This window comes from Somniosus microcephalus, chromosome 17 (genome assembly GCF_052327205.1).
Source record: "Somniosus microcephalus isolate GS21.2 chromosome 17, FLI_Smic_1.0, whole genome shotgun sequence".
Taxonomy (NCBI): domain Eukaryota; kingdom Metazoa; phylum Chordata; class Chondrichthyes; order Squaliformes; family Somniosidae; genus Somniosus; species Somniosus microcephalus.
Window position 1 is genome coordinate 82,077,492 of NC_141003.1, and position 16,121 is coordinate 82,093,612.

The 16,121-nt window shown below is 42.2% G+C and overlaps 1 protein-coding gene across 1 annotated transcript in view; it reads left to right on the plus strand.

The window, feature by feature from the left end:
* sfmbt2 (Scm like with four mbt domains 2) overlaps positions 1-16,121 on the plus strand; it is a 228,546-nt gene that overhangs the window by 36,327 nt on the left and 176,098 nt on the right. The gene's annotated exons all lie outside the window — the stretch shown is intronic.

A 16,121-nucleotide genomic window follows, 5' to 3' on the forward strand; every position in this document is an offset into this window, starting at 1 on the left:
AACAATGCAGGAGCGGTTACGATTTGATCTCTGGCTACAATTAGATAGATGAGAATGGAGCTAGGCGAGTGCAGTCCCACCCAGCTGGATGACGGTGGAGAGGCGTTGGAGGAGAATGGAGTGGCCAGCCGTGTCAAAGGCTGCAGACAGGTCGAGAAGGACAAGGAGGGTCACATAGGATGTTATTTGTGACTTTGATGAGAGCCGTTTCGGTACTGTGGCGGGGCGGAAACCTGTTTGGAGGGATTCAGACATGGAGTTCCGGAAAAGATGGGCACAGATTTTGGAGGCGACGAAGGCGGAGAGGTTTCGGGAGGGAATTCCGGAGCTTAGGGCCCAGGTAGCTGAAGGCACGGCCACCAATGGTTGAGCGATTAAAATCGGGGATGTTCAAGAGGCCAGAATTAGGGGAGTGCAGATATCTCGACCGGGAGGTGGGGTGGTTTTAAACCCTCAAAACCTACCTCTTTGACCAAGCTTTTGTTCAACTGTCCTAATTTCTCCTTGTGTGGCTCAATGTCAAGTTTTGTTTTATAACGCTCCTGTAAAGCGCCTTGGGACGTTTTACTATGTTAAAGGCGCTGCCATTTAGGACTGAAATGAGGAGGAATTTCTTCACCCAGAGAGTGCTGAACCTGTGGAATTCTCTGCCACAGAGGGCGGTGGAGGCCAGTTCATTAAGTATATTCAAGAAAGAGTTGGATATATTTCTTAAGGCTAAAGGGATCAAGGGATATGGGGAGAAGGCAGGGACAGGGTACTGAATTTGGATGATCAGCCATGATCTCATTGAATGGCGGAGCAGGCTCGAAGGGCCGAATGGCCTACTCCTGCTCCTATCTTCTATGTTTCTATATAAAGTTGTTGTTGTTGTTAACTATATTTACTTGATGATTAATTCACATTTTATTGTGGACTTTGGTATAGAGGCCAGCATTAGTAAATAACGGAGATGCTGAAACAGACTTCTGCATTAATTACTGCTTTTATTGGAAGACTGTTTAAAAGGTGTTAGTTGTGGCCGAGTGTTGGTGAAGCCTGTAAGACCCCCTTCCTGTTCTATAACCTTGCTCTTTTGTCTAATTGAGACTGACATAATTCCGAATATTTCAGCATCTTGAAGGAAGTATTAAATTACTAGAAAACAGAGTTGAGTTTGTATTTCACAGAATATAGACTCCCATAGCAGTTATTTTTCCTATGTCACAGGTGTAATATGCAGTGCGTTTCAGAAAAGGCGGATTTAATGAGCGGCCAGCTGGTGCCTGCTTATTTTTCTTTGCAATTTTATTCACAATTTTTCAGGAATATAAAACGCAATAATGAAACACCTAATGATGCTGAAAGGTGATGGACAGAAGTTTGAGGGAAAATATTTGCTAGATGTAGTTTCAGCACGCACTTTAACACAGTGGGACTATTCTTGGCCTTAAATGACATTATTATCATAAATATCAGAGTTATGCTGCTGGCTATAATGTTTACAAGCCAATTTCCCCAGAAATGGCCATTAAAATCAAAAACAAGATTGATGACTACTGTTACACGATGAAGATTTAATACTAGGCTGTGAACCTTGCTAATCAAATGTTGAAAGCCGTTGGGTTGCTGACTATAGTAGTAGTATAATATTTTGAACAAATTCTGTTGGTCAGCTAACATAAATTTTTTAAACCCTCCTAATTATTGCAGGTAGTATTATAAATTTCTCTTTCTCCCCTGGGTGAGATGATCGGCCCTTATTTTAGCTATATAATCAGTGAACTGATGGTATGGCAGTTGACCATGCTAAATGCTAAATAAGTTTCTGTATGATGATTATTATGTAGGAAAGTTCCAAAAGCATGAAGTGTGATCAAGGGCTCGTGTAGTTTAGTTGGTAAATTTACTCTGCCTCCAACTTCTCCAGAACATGTGCATGTACAGGGGTGTGAATTTCCAAATTCAAGGTAGATTTAAACTTTTATCGCTTTTGTGAATTTTTTTTTTCTTCCATAATTCCAATTTTTAATTAAAGAGGAGTTTGGCAGAATATGAGCAATGCATCCATACTGCCATTATTTGAGTTGTTTGTTATTGCCGGTAGCATTATAAATTCGGAGACATCTATTGGTAGTGTAAGGATGTGGACTTATGTTACAGGATCTTCTTGTGTGGAAAGTAAATCGCAAAAAAGAAAGTTCAGGGGCCAAATCCAGTTCTTAAATTCTGCTCCTGGCATTCTTTCTGGTATTGTTTTATTAATGAAAAAAATTGCTTGCTACCCATTTCCAACATAAATCCAAAGATTTTGTAGTCCAGGTTTTGAAGGGTGCAGTTTATTCTCGTCAGCTGATTTTCACTGTTGGAATCTGACGTTGGAGCAGCTTCCATGTCACTATTTATGTTTTAATAATTTGCCCATTTTAAACACGTGGATTTTTTTTTTCTAATTTTGAATACGTTGGGAAGGGGTTAACCCAATAAGCCATACAGAAGGAATAATCAACACTTTTTTTTATTTAATGTCATGTTTGCAAGCAAGCAGTTGCTTTGCAGTATAAGGTTCTTTGTTGCTTTGCATGCAAACATGATTTTCATAAAGGTAATTAATTTTTTTTCATTGCTAATTGTGTGAACCCATTCCCCTGCTCATTTGAGGGGCTGCAGAATCTTCTGATTTATCAGAACTAAGCGAAGAAGCATTTTCTCAGTATATAAAATGCTAGCGAACATAACAAGGGTTTGAATTTAACCTGCAATAATCCCCGGGGCATTCTGGCAGCAGACATAGCTTGAACATGACATCTTGAAAGATTTGTAAATCTGAGGGGGGGAAATGTGTTTAGGCATTCTGAGAAACAGAATTACACAGTGCATAAAGATAATTTAAATTTATATAGTCCTGCCATTTGGTAATTAAATGTAATAAAAATAATAGTGCCTTTTACCCATGTACCGTAAAGAGAAGTATTTGGGCTGAAAATTCAGTAGGGTTAGCGCCCCATTTGAGGCGCTAGAGGGCCTAGCGCCGGAGTTATGGCCGGTTTGTAAATTCAGTGGGGCCCTGCCATCGGCGTTAGACCGGTTGCGCTGCGCCGGCACCGATGACGTCATCGGTGTGCGCAGCGTCCCGGTTGCCGTGGTGACGGGCCCCAACGCTGAAATTGAGTTGCGGCCGCCTCGCCCGTGGCAGCCGCAACTAACGATGTTTCAGCAGAGTCCTACGCGAGTTAGCGCCGGTGCATTAAGGTCGCACGGCGGCCGGCCGCTTTCCCGCCGGCCGCCTGCCCGCACCTCCCTCCCCGGACTCCTCCACCCCACCCACCCCCCCCCCCCCCCCCCGCGGAACAGATGCGTCTGGCCTGCGAGCCCGGCACTTCTCCGAGGTGCCGGGCTCATTTTTTTCAAGATTTCAACGGCCAGCGGGCGGGTGCAGGCAGCTCCTCCTTAACTGAAGGAGGAGGCCTGCACTTCCCCAGCCTGCCGCACCGCATCGGGTGCCGCAGCGCCGGAATTGCGCCGCAATGCGGCAGTCAGCGCCCATTTCGAGGCGCTGACACCCTCCTGTAGCGCCGGCAGCCGTTTGGGCGCGGCGCTACTGAATTTTTGGCGCGTGCAGGGGGACTTAGCGCCGGCGCTAAATTTCCGGCGCTAAAGCCCTGGCGCGGCGCCAACTGAATTTCTAGGCCTTTATATTTTAAAAGTCTTGCATCATTTCAAAGAATCATTTAATTTCTGTTTAAACATTTTATGAGCTGTAATGACCCATCTCAAGCCCTTGTGTTCTGCAGTGGGACTTGTTCAGATAGTTTCTAAGATGCTATCATTTATCCTCATCAGAAGTCTGTCCATTTAAGACCTCTACATAGAACATTCTCTTACACCTGCGTGCTTAGTGAACTGTATTGATGATGAATGTCTTTCTAAATTGTATTGATCTTTTTCCAAGAAACTAAAAAAGATCTTTTTTAAAAGCGAATTTGTTTTTGGGCACTGAACACATAGTTGAAGTGCAGTATTAGAGTGTGGTTTTCAATCTACAAGGTCAACATAAGCTACACCCGGCAGGAACTGAATTGATGCCAGTGGCAAAATAAAAAGCTCTGGGTATTGTAGTGAATCACTCTCTCAATGTTCATGACCAATGCCGTGAAGCTATAGCTAAAAACAAACTGGGTTCTAGTTCGTATTCACAGGACAATTCATTACAAAGCATACCATTTTGTCTTTGTACAAGACCTTGGTTAGGCCTCAGTTAGAATACTGTGTCCAGTTTTGGCTCCCTCGCATGGTGGGAGATATTAAGGTTCTCAAAAGGGTGAGGGGAAAGGTTGCAGAGGAGGCCACAAGTGTATTACCAGTTTAAAACATTTTAGCTATCCAGATAGGCTCAAAGAGCTGGGTCTGTATACGTTGTTAGATTCACAGCACAGCTCCAGTCAGAGTCGTGAACAATATCCTCTTTGACTGTGCCTATGGTGCACTATCCTGCCCTCATCCTCCCTGATCTTTCCATAGTGTTCATTATGGTTGATCACATCTTCCTCCCCACCAATACCTCTTCTCTATTGCCTGGTTCCATGGTACTTCCCTTGCATGACGTTATTCCTACCTATCTAAATACAACCAGCACATCCTACGGCTCTTATCCTTGGCTCACTCCTATTTCTTATCTACATGACATAATTCACAGGCATGGAGTCAGCTTTCAAATGCTCGCTGATGGTACTCAACTCTACCTCTCCACACTTCTCAAACCCCTCAACTGCCTCCATGCTTTTAGATGACGACTCCCTCCAGCTGAACATTAAGACTAAAGACATTGGCCTGGAGTTTCTGCTAGGTTGTGCTGCTTTTTCAGTGCAATTCGCGCGAAATTGGCCAAACCACCACAAAAGATCGAGGTATTTCGAGCACAAATCGAGTTTCTACAATCTTTTGCACTTGTTTAAAAAAACTTTGTGCTAGAAGCCGACCCGCCTGCAAAACTGGCCACGCCTGGGATTGAATTAATCACCATGGCCATTTTCCGCTAATTGCGCTCGTTGTGGGCCTTCGTGAAGCTCTTAAAATTAAGAACATAAGAAATAGGAGCAGGAGTAGGACACTCGGCCCTTCGAGCCTGCTCCGCCATTCAATGAGATCATGGCTGATCTTCTGCCTCAACTCCATTCACCGGCCCTATCGCCATATCCCTTGATGCCCTTACTAGTCAGAAATCTATCGACTTCTGTTTTGAATATACCCAATGACTGAGCCTCCACAGCCCTGTGTGTGAAGAAATTTCTTCTCATCTCAGTCCTGAATGGCCTATCCTTTATCCTGAGACTGGCCCCTGGTTCTAGACTCCCCAGCCAAGGGAAACATTCTCCCGGCATCCACCCTATCAAGCCCTGTAATAATTTTGTATGCTTAAATGAGATCCTCTCTCATTCTTCTGAATTCAACAGAATACAAGCCTAGTTTACTCAATCTCTTCTCATATGACAGTCCTGCCATCCCAGGAATCAATCTCGTGAACCTTCGTTGCACTCTCTCTATAGCAAGTATATCCTTCCTTAGGTAAGGAGACCAAAATTGTACATGGTACTCCAGGTGTGGTCTCACCAAGGCTCTATATAATTGGAGTAAGACTTCTTTACTCCTGTACTCAAATCCTCTTGTAATGAAGGCCAGCATACCATTTGCCTTCCTAATGGCTTGCTGCACCTGCACATTCACTTTGACTCATGTACATGGACACCCAGGTCCCTTTGAGCATCAGCATTCCCCAATCTTTCACCATTTAGGAAATACTCTGCTGTTCCGTTTTTCTGCAGAAGTGGATAACTTCATATTTATCCACATTATATTCCATCTGCCATGTTCTCGCCCACTCACTGAGCCTGTCGAGATCCCCTTGAAGCCTCTTCACACCCTCTTCACAACTGACACTGCCACCTAGCTTTGTATCATCAGCAAATTTGGAGATGTCACATTTAGTCCCCTCATCCAAATCATTGATATAGATTGTGAATAGCTGGGGCCCAAGCACCGATTCCTGCAGTACCCCACTAGTCACAGCCTGCCATCCTGAAAAAGACCCGTTTATCCCTACTCTTTTTGTTTTCTGTCTGTTAACCAATTCTCAATCCATGGTAGTATATTACCCCCAATTACATGTGCCCTATTTTGTTCACCAACCTCTTGTGTGGGACCTTCTCTAAGGCCTTCTGAAAATCCAGATACACCACATCTACCGGTTCCCCTTTGTCTACTCCACCAGTTACATCCTCAAAGAACTCCAATAGGTTTGTCAAACAGGATTTCCCTTTCATAAATCCATGTTGACTCTGCCCAATCTTACTATTAGTTTCTAAGTGCCCAGTTATTGCATCTTTATAATAGATTCCAGCATTTTCCCAACTACTGATGTGAGGCTAACAGGTCTGTAGTTCCCCGTTTTCTCTCTCCCTCCTTTCTTAAATAGCGGGGTTACTTTTGCTATCCTCCAATCTGCAGGAACCGTTCCAGAAGCTATAGAATTTTGGAAGATGACAACCATTGCGTCCACTATCCCAATGGCCACCTCTTTCAAAACCCTAGGATGTAGGTCATCCGGTCCTTGGGATTTATCGACTTTTAGTCCCATTAATTTTGCTAGTACTGTTTTTTTACTAATAATTTTTTTAAGTTCCTCATTCTCGCCACACCCTTGGTTTTCTCGTACTTCTGGGAGGTTTTTTGTGTCTTCCTCCTTGAAGACAGAAACAAAGTATTTATTTAATTTCGTTGTTATTTCCTCATTCCCCATTATAAATTCTCCCATCTGACTGTAAAGGACCTACATTTACCTTCGCCAGTCTTTTCCTTTTCACATACCTATAGAAGCTTTTACAATCCTATTTTATATTTTTCGCTAGTTTGTGCTCATATTCCATTTTCCCTTTCTTTATCAATTTCTTGGTCCCCCTTTGCTGATTTCTAAAAAGATCCCAATCCTCAGGCTGACCGCTTTTTCTGGCAACTTTAAGCTTCCTCCTTTGACTTAATACTAGCTTTAATTTCTTTTGTTAGCTATTTTTAGGCGCAAGGACACTAATAGGCACATTTTAAAAGCTTTTAAATATTTTTTTAATTTACTAAACCTGACGACTGTTACATCAATGTAACTAACTAGTAAATGGTTCTGTTTTGTTTGAAGTCATTTTCAGTTATTTAAAATTGGGTTACTCACAGGTGGTGGACTAGACACTGATTAAAATGCTTGTTTCTTGTGATAAACCCATTTTCAGCTGTATTAATCAAACTACACCAGGTTACCACTCGTCGATATATTGAGGAATATTTTTAATCGAAAAAAATCTTTAAAAAAAATTACACTCTAAAATGCTGCCCGATGGCCCTGGGTCATGGAAGATTTTACGTTTGACTATATGCAAATGAGTTTGAGCGCAAATGTGGGCAAAAAAAAACTTCTTAAAACTGGCTTCCCCGATCAGGCCTGGGTTAAAATTACAGTTGGGGTCCGGCATCATATATATCTGCATATTTGAAGAAGGTCCCTGCTGGCTTTGGGCGGGCAGCTTAACTAAAGGAGTTGTTCCATGGGGAAGTAATTTGAATTGATTGTACTTGTCAGCAGTTGCTTTGTTCTTTTAAATATTGGTCTGAATAACTTAAACTAAGCAAACTGTAACTATGATAGATACATTTTCTGAAACTGGTTTTGGTGGTTGCTGGAAGTATAGCGAGATTAGGGTATTTACTAACACCCAACTGAATATGCATGGCTTAATGTATGCTCTTGCAATCCAGGCAAGTGGTGCTTAACTCTACATCTAAATTCTTTATACAAAAAGACAGGTTTCCAGGTGACCACACTGTCTACGAGAGGCCTCCAGAGGGAGGAGAAGCCGTGTGTAATGTTTTGCCAGTGGTATTGTGTGGACTTCCTATTTGATGCAGAATGTTGAGGTGTAGCTGTAACAACATGTGACTTTAGCTTGGCATAAATACTACCTACTTTGGCTCAATTATTTCTTTCGTAGAGATATGTTTTTTGTTTGTGATGCTTTGTGACAGGCACTTAATACTGCAATTTATGAAAGGTTCAATAAAATTGGAGTCGGATAAGTATTTTAAAATGTACTATTCAGAAAGCCGTGGTGGCAGTGTTCAGAAGAGACCGTGGCTTTCTTTTGAGTAACTGATGGGCAGATTAATTTTGACTGTTTTTCCGTCTGTGTACCTTTACTTGGTATTAAGATTTGCCTAGCTGCATGACTGCTATCTTTAGGCTCGTATGGTATTCGCAGACGTAAGCAATATGTATAGATCCCTCAGATGGGATGTAGTTACTGCTTATACCCCATTTTCATCAAACCAGCATGAGCTGTATGGGTGCACATGTTGGGAGTGCAACATCTTGAAATTATAATTAGACTGCTGCTCTGGTGCAGCACGGCTGCTGAACTCAGCAAAGATTTTGAATATGTAACGTCACTTAAGTGGAGTGAGGTCGCTTGGCTGATGTGAGTGACCCTTTAGATTAAACGCACAAGCAGACAATGCTTCTGATTGTAACTAGCATGAGAATCCTGAAAATTCAATTCATTTTCTGTACTGTAAATATTCTGTAATGTAAATAAACAAAAGATGGACCGTTTACAAGTTTGACACCTCTGCACATTATTGCCTCTGAATATCTGTGCATAGAGGTAAATATTACTATCAGCATCTTTATAATTGACGTAGTGAAGTAATTTGGAAATAATGGTATTGTTACAATAATCATGCTTGGTTGGTTTGAGAAGCTGTAATTTGTTATTTCTCATAGTGGTAGTTAAAATAATGAAATGAGTGCTAAGTCATCCATAACGTTGTTCTAGTTAGAAATTAATAGACATCCTGGCGTATAGTTGAAATGTACTGTAAAATGTTTAATTTTGTTCAAATGATTTTAGAATATATTTCCTTGAATTGTGAGATAGTTAAGCACAAAGACAGCATAGTGAAAAAGAATATCGCAGGTGATTGGATTGTGTTAAAATGGCAGATATAGGACTGTATATGCCAAACATTTTTCTTTTGAAGCCAGTGGCTGAAGTCTTTAAAATTGACATATATACTGTTAAACTAATTTTATATGTATTCAAATTTATCACTGGAAAAGTGATATTACTGCTATCAGTGATGAGACTAAAAACAATTTGGGTTCCTGTAATTAGGGTTGAAATTAAAAACCCACAGTGCTGGGGTTCAAAGCTCCATTTTTCTCTGCACCAACTGACCCTGACCTTATTTTCTCTCAATTTTGATGTGAAAAGATGGCCAGAACTTTGACTGTTTATAGTTTCACGATGATGCAGCCTTAGAAGCCAAACATCCTCGTATAGTCACACCCTATGTATAAACTTTACTGACTCTTTCACAGCCCTTCTATAAAACCACATCTGTAGAGTGTTAGCTAATGAGCGCAGACTTCAGATACTGTGTGTCAGCTTACGTTCAGTTCAGCTGTTTGACTAGTTGCTACACATGTCTCCAGGACAGTAATCTGGAGTGTCATGTAATGTACTTTTGTCTCCAAAGTAGATATGTTAAAAAAATGTTGCATAGTGCTGTATATGATATAATTTGTGATTCAATTGCAACGCAGGTATTGTGGTTGTGTGATTGAAACTAGCAAAAATATTGCACTGTTAAAACTTGCATGAACAATGCTATAGTACTTTGGAGCAGCAGCGTGGAGTGATGGAAGCATGGGTTCAGTTTCCCTACTCTTTGTTCCTGATCTCAACCCTAATGCTGTGAGACGTACCAAATGGGTGCCCAGTGTGGTGGAGAGGAGGGAAATCGGGATTTATGGAAGCCTGTCCCCTCTGCAGTTTTTAGCGTGTGTGTGTGAGACATGGGGAGATGAAGAGAAAACGGCTCAGAAGGAATAGTGGTTCGTACGCATTTTTTTTTTTTTAAAAAACAACTTAGTTTGTTTGTCGGGTGAAAGGGAACTGTGATTATTCCAAAAACTGTGCTGTGATCAGGATTTAAGACTTGTTTTCACCTGCCTAGTACCAAAATGAAATTGTGTTAATGCCAATCTAATAGCGTGGAAGCAGTTTTGAAGCCCGCAGACTGTCCTATTTTATTCTCCTTTCCCTTGCTTGGTTGCAGCCTGTTAGCCGCTGCTTGCGCCAGTTTGGAGTGGGCAGGCTAGTTAGTGTTTATTTAAAAGGTGCTGCTTGAGGTGCTGGTGACAGAATTTTGTGGGGCACGTTGGACTCATATTTTCATGGTCCCACACATATCTGGGAGTAGTATAAAAGTGGTGGTTGGTGACCATTTATAGTAAAAACAATAAATTTGTTCCGTCCAAGTGACATGGGGAGAAAGCAGGGACCGGGTACTGAATTTGGATGATCAGCCATGATCGCATTGAATGGCGGAGCAGGCTCGAGGGGCCGAATGGCCTACTCCTCCTATCTTCTATGTTTCTATATTTCTACATGGTACAATTTTTCCTCTTTGCCTTCCCACCCCATCCCTCAATGTCGCCATCTCAATTGTGTTGCTATGAGAAGGGAATGTTGCAGGAAGTCTCGTTTTTGGGCTATTCTCCGAATAGTTGGCAGTGGAGAACTGTTTAAAATACCTTGACATTAATATGTCAGGAAATCGCTCCTCATCTTTCCTGTATAATATGAAGCCTACTTGATGATTTGACATGATTATGGTGCACTGGAATCACATTTAAATTACTTGATAACATTCAGTGGTGCAAAAGTGTATATTATGCAGCTGAATAGAATTGATTTTTCACACAAATTGCAATTTTTGCAGTTAGTGGATGGGAGTGTATAAATTGGAATTTTCTGCATTTATTCAGACTCTATTGAAATGAGGTATTATGCTACAGTTGTAACCTCTAGTTGCGTAGAGCATTTTGGCAAAGAATATTTACTTGCTCAGCATAGCCGATTAACCATTGTACAGGATGCTGTTTGCCAGTAGTCTGCACACTATGATATTATCATCCAAATAACTTGTTTCTTTGTATTTTTACATTTGCATTGTAGTGAAAAAGTTTGTATCTTATCTGTAATATGATATTCTATTCAAGAGCCAAATGTTGAAAAATTGTTTTATCTTGTTGAGTGTTTAATTTCTTTTACAAAATATCTCGTACTGCAGTTGTACCAAATTATCTAATTTCTGGGAAATAAGCACATTACAGTGTGAGATATAGCTTGATCAAGTGAACATTTAGGGAACGGTAGCATAGTGGTTATGTTACTGGACTAGTAATCCAGAGGCCTGGACTGATGATGTATGAGCCGTGAATTCAAATCCCACCCCAGTAGTTGGGGAATTTAAATTCAATTAATTAAATAAATCTGGAATAAAAAGCTACTGTCAGTAATAGTGACCATGTAACTACCAGATTGTCATAAAAATCCATCTGGTTCACTAATGTCCTTTAGGGAAGGAAATCTGCCGTCCTTACCCGGTCTGGCCTATATGTGACTCCAGACCCACAGCAATGTGGTTGACTTTTAACTGCCCTCGGAAATGGCCCAGCAAGCCACTCCGTTGTACCAAACTGCTACGACAGACTGCAGCGGTTCAAGAGGTGGCTCTTGGGGATATAATGCCCACATCCCGCGAATTAATTAAAAAAAAAAAAAAAAAAAAAAATTACCATGCAACTTTCAAAGCTGGAACAAATACACAGAAGCTGTAAACTGTGGGGGCATTGTGTTATTTGAATGTCTCTCTCCAAGCTGTTCGCTGATCCAGACTTTCTCTTGAGGTTTCTAATTTTTGCAGTTTGAGGTAGTTACGTGTTGCAGAAATGATTGTACATTTGGTTGTGGAATGCCTTTACAAATGTAAATGTGCTCATCATCATCTGTTGAAGTGGAAATTTAACAAAGGTGGAGGTTGCAATGCTGCGGCTTGCTGTAAATATGTCATCTGTTCCTGAAGAGAGATTGTAGATTTCTTTATAAGTGGTTACATTTTTTTTAAATTTTCGACTCTTACTAATAGTGCTTATGCTTTTTTTGAAATGAACATTTGGTAACATTGAATGCCATCGAAAGCTTGGCAACTGTGCATTTTTCATGAATGTTAATGTCGATTTGATTTTGTTTCTTGTCTGTTGCCTCCTTCCTGTCCAGAGTGCATTGAGTCCTTGCATTGATCGAATGCCACCTCCGGTAACTTGGCCAAGTGGCCGCAATTCATGTGCGAGCCTTAACAACAGTGATTATTGCAGGAGGGGTGTGGCACAAATCCAAGTCTGATCCTGTCCTCCCAAAGTCGACACGCGTCCACTTGCAGCGAGGTTTAATGGATAGTGTCAAGACTGACGGTATTTTTTTCTTTTAGGGTATTTAGGCTAATTGTGGCCACCAAAACCACTGCTCTGGTAGGAATCAGTTAACTAAGCACAGACCGGAGATTGAAGCCTGGATCTACTATTGAATTTCTTCACCCAGAGAGTGGTGAACCTGTGGAATTCTCTACCACAGAAGGCAGTAGAGGCCAATTCATTAAATATATTCAAGAAGGAGTTGGATATATTTCTTAAGGCTAAAGGGATCAAGGGGTATGGGGAGAAAGCAGGGACTGGGTACTGAATTTGGATGATCAGCCATGATCACATTGAATGGCGGAGCAGGCTCGAGGGGCCGAATGGCCTACTCCTGCTCCTATCTCCTATGTTTCTATGTTACTTGGTCTGTATGGCTAAGTTACTTATTGTGGAGACTCACTGAGCCATTGGCGGAGCTTGTTTTGTAAATGTTATAATGTGGATTGTATTATAAAAGAACCAACCGAGAGAACACGATATGTAAAAATGTTTTGTTGATAAATGCTAAACTTGTCAAGGACTAGTTGCTACATTTGTTGTGCTAACTATTTGGAATTCCTGCTTGTTCAGGGTGTAACATTTTACCATTTTGCTATGTGGTTCCTCTCAGGACAAGTTGCTATGTCACAGTATCATTGTAATAGTATAAATATGTAAACAAATGGATGCAATACAAATGAACACAGTTCTAGACCAAAATGTTGTTTTGGATCACGGGATGAGAGGTTTTAAGCTGGCGCATGTTTCTGCAGCTCTAGGCACTTGGCATTATAATTGGGGGAGTTGGGGAGGCTGATCGCGGGGAGGTTGGAGGGGCGTCTGAGATCGCAGGGGGTGGGGTGTGTAACGAGGTTAGCTTGTTGGTCCTGGAGGAAACTCTCCTGCTCCTCCTGGCCTGCAAGCAATGCTGTAAATGCACTTACCTCATGGATCCGGCCCCTCCTGACTCCTTTTACCTGCCGTATTTCCCGAGCCCCAGGAAATCTGGTCTCCATGGGGTTAAAAATTTTTAAAAATTGTTAAAATGGAGGCACGCAGTCTCCTTTAAAAGCTATTACTGACCGACCTGCCTCCTGAGAACGGATTGGTCGCCCTCCCCCCAACCCGGTAAAGTGGACGGGTTGGCATTGGGTTTGAGATTTAAATTTTTTTACTTCCCATCCACCCCCTACCCACCTGTCTTGGTGTTGGGTGGGGTTAAAATTCTCCCCCATAACTTAGAAGCGATGCCCTTCTTTGTTGTGCATCAGCAGTGAATGCCAAGCAGAGATGGGGAATGGTTAAGGAAATAACAACAGAAAATGCTGGAAAAACTCAGCAAGTCAGGCAACATCTGTGGAGAGAAATTTGAGTTGACGTTTCGGGTTTGACCCTTCTTCAAAACTGGAGAGAAAAGGAACTAGATCGAAGGCAGGGCTGCGATCGGACAAAAGAATAAAAGAAAGGAAATGTAGTGTGGTGTATGTAACCTGTTCCACCTTAAGAGAACTTAAGCCTGGTCCACCTTAAGAAAGGTACTACTTTCTTTGGCTGCTGTATACGTAATACCGGTGGTGACCACACCGGTATATAAGCACAGTGTAATAATATTGTAGGAAGTTACACAACACCAGGCTATAGTCCAACAGCTTTATTTGAAATCACAAGCTTTCGGAGCGCTGCTCCTTCTTCAGGTGAAGTGGAGAAATGCATAAAGACACAGCTTATATAGTCAGAGAATCATGTCAGATGTTTACAGGTAACCTTTCCAACTGCCATTTATCACACCTCGGCAGAGAGATAATCACAGCAGTCAAAGGTGTGAATGGTGTCCAAACAGGTCAGTCAGGGAAACATTACATCAAAGAACAATGAGGTGGGGTCACAGGGGGTCAAATATTACAGATGCTGGGGTCTGTATGAAAAACAAAAAAACAGACAAGAAACATTTTTTTTGGCTGGAAATCACAGCAGGTCCGGCCGCATCTGTGTAGAGAGAACAAGCCAATGTCGACTCGAGTCTGGATGACCCTGCATCAGGTGGGGTTACATGCAAGAGGGGCTGGGAGGCACGAATTGAGAACCGCTGGGGAGGCGCGAACGGCAGCAATACGACAATCGCCATTACAGCCAGCGGGGGAGAAAGGCAAATGCGGGAAGCCGCCATTTTCGTAGGCGGGGGAAGAAGACACGCGCGGGAAGCCACCATTTTAGTAGGCGGGGGAAGAAGACGAGCGCGGGAAACCGCCATTTTAAAATAAGAGAATTTTTTTTTGTTTCTCAAGAAGATTGCAAGGATGCCTAAACATGGGAACATTAATGCCTTCGACAGTGATATAGAAGACTGGGCTATGTATGTAGAACGCATACAAAACTATTGTAAGGCAAATAAAATTCCTGAGGCAGATAAAGCACTAACATTACTAAACTTAATGGGTGCGAAGACATACGGGCAATTGAAACACCTGTTATCACCAGATGAACCGGCGGATAAGACGTTCGAACAGATTGTTACTGTCCTAAAAAATCATCTTAACCCCACGCCGCTGATGCTAGCGGAACGATTTAAATTTTACGATAGAAGACAGCGGCAAAATGAAAGCAATGCTGAATATTTGATGGAATTACGTAAGCTAGCAAAATATTGTCAGTTTGGAACGGGACTGACAGAGGCACTTCGAGATAGATTTGTGTGTGGTTTATTTAAACAGGATACACAAAGGCGACTGCTCGAGGAGAATGAGCTGTCTCTCGAGAAGGCGGTCACTATGGCAGCAGCACACGAGGCCGCAGCGAGAGGCACGGCAGTAATGCAGCTACGGCCACCGGAACTCGGTACAAACAAATTGGGTTTGAGTTCTGTCAAATGTTATCGTTGTGGAAAGACAACGCACGATCAGAACCAGTGTTGGTTTAAAAACCAAGAATGCAGAACGTGTGGCAGATTTGGCCACATAGCTAAAGTATGCCGGTCAGGAAAGAAGACCAGCAACAAAAAGTCACCGCAAGGAAAATATGCAAAGGTACACAAGGTGACAAAGGACAGTTTGACCGAACAGAAGTCAGATTCAGACGCTAGCAGTAATGAACTGGATAGCTTAAGAATACACAACGTTGGTAAGGATACAGACCTCCAGACAATTTGGGTCACTCTTAAGATAGCAGGAGTCCAAGTAAAAATGGAATTGGACACTGGATCGGCATTGACGGTCGTGAATAAGAAAGATTACAGAAGGTTATTCCAACATATTCCCTTACAGGATACGAAGATTATATTGAAAACGTACACGGGGCAAAGAGTGTACCCCATCGGAAAAATAGAGGTAGAAGTGGTCCACAAGGGCGAAGGAAGCCAAGTAATGGACTTATATGTGCTACCTGAAGGAGGTCCACCACTACTAGGACGGGAGTGGATTAGGAAAATGAATATGGACTGGCACTCCTTGAAAGCACTAACGGTAGATTCCGGGGAAACAGCTGTCAAACCTAAACGATTGTCCAGAATATTGGATGAGGCTAAAGAGGTGTTCCAGCCGGGACTGGGAACACTGAGAGGAATTACGGCAAACATCAAGATTGATGAACATGCACAACCAAAATTTTTTAAAGCCAGACCGGTACCCTATGCAATACGACCTGCGGTTGAAGCGGAGCTGGAAGCACTAGAACGTTCAGGGGTACTGTCTAAAGTAGATTGGAGTGAGTGGGCTACGCCCATTGTTCCCATTATGAAACGTCCTGCGAACAATAAGCCAGGAGATCCAGGGAAGGTTCGCATCTGTGGAGATTTCAAGATCACCGT